Raw genomic sequence first — 1654 nt, forward strand, 5'->3', positions numbered from 1 at the left:
GCAAACTAATAAAAAAAAATACAATTTTACAAACGTAGAAAGTCCAGGTTTTTCTTGAAGGATGAAATGAATTTTTGTTTTTGGTTTAAACAATGCCTTAGGGCCAATACAATTAAGTCCAACAAAAATTTTATCAAAGTTTGCATGGCACCTGAAAGCTGCTCGTAAGTGATCGTTAAAATGTATTATTTTACCGAACAGGAAGAGTGGACGAGATTTTGTGGGCGCTATCTACATATTTATTGGCTATTGGGGCACAAGGTAAAAGAGGGTAATGAGAGAATTGGCGAGCTTGATAAGGCAGGCACCCGCTGGCTTAGGATGAGTACGTCGAACATATATGTATCCCTCATTCTCAGTTTTGTAGACGGAACTAACTCTGGAAGCACAGTCTATATGGGAAGGCTCGACCTACCACAGGATTGTCAAAATAATGCTATGAACTTGCAACACGAAAAGAACGAACTTAATTTTATTACTCGCAAGGAAGGAATGTAAAATATTGGTTGGAGTATATGACGGTACATTGTCTCCCTCCATATTACGGAGAATGGTCCAGAATGACGCGTGTTACTTATGCGAAGAAGAGAGTGGTACGTTAGAATACCGCATTTGTCACTATCCTGCACTTTTTACGAAGTGATGGAGGCATTTCATGCGACCTTTATCCGTGTTCCAGGGCATTGCGATATATAGGGTAAACACAATGCTGAGCTGGCTTGTGCTGGCGCCACCCTTCTTCTTCTTCTTAATTGGCGCTATAACCGCTTACGCGATTTTGGCCGAGTTTAGCAAAGCGCGCCAGTCGTTTCTTTCTCGTGCTAACCGGCGCCAGTTGGACACACCAAGTGAAGCTAAGTCCTTCTCCACCTGATCTTTCCAACGCAGAGGAGGCCGCCCTCTTCCTCTGCTACCACCAGCTGGTACCGCATCGAATACTTTCAAAGCCGGAGCTTTTGTATCCAATCGGACGACATGACCCAGCCAACGTAGCCGCTGGATCTTTATTCGCTGCGCTATGTCTATGTCGTCGTAAAGCTCATACAGCTCATCGTTCCATCGTCTGCGATATTCGCCATTGTCAACGTGCAAAGGTCCAAAAATCTTACGCAGAATCTTTCTCTCGAACACTCCAAGCGTCGCTTCATCGGATGTTGTCATCGTCCAAGCTTCTGCGCCATACGTTAGGACGGGCATGATGAGAGTCTAGTAGAGTGTTAGTTTTGTTCGTCGAGAGAGGACTTTACTCCTCAGTTGCCTACTTAGTCCAAAGTAGCACTTGTTGGCAAGAGAGATTCTACGTTGGATTTCAAGGCTGACATTGTTATCGGTGTTAATGCTGGTTCCTAAATAGACGAAGTCTTTTACAACCTCGAAATTATAACTGTCTACAGTGACGTGGGTGCCGATACTCGAGTGAGCCGACTGTTTGTTTGAAGACAGGAGGTACTTCGTTTTGTCCTCGTTCACCACCAGACCCATTCGCTTTGCCTCTTTGCCCAGTTTGGAGAAGGCGCGCAGAACTAACAGCGCGGTTGTTAAGCCCGATGATGTCAATATCATCGGCATACGCCAGCAATTGTATGCTCTTATAAAAAATTGTGCCTGAGCGATTAAGTTCTGCGGCTCGTACGATGCTCTCCAACATCAGGTT

The sequence above is a fragment of the Anastrepha ludens genome, chromosome 4, assembly GCF_028408465.1.
Source record: "Anastrepha ludens isolate Willacy chromosome 4, idAnaLude1.1, whole genome shotgun sequence".
NCBI lineage: Eukaryota > Metazoa > Arthropoda > Insecta > Diptera > Tephritidae > Anastrepha > Anastrepha ludens.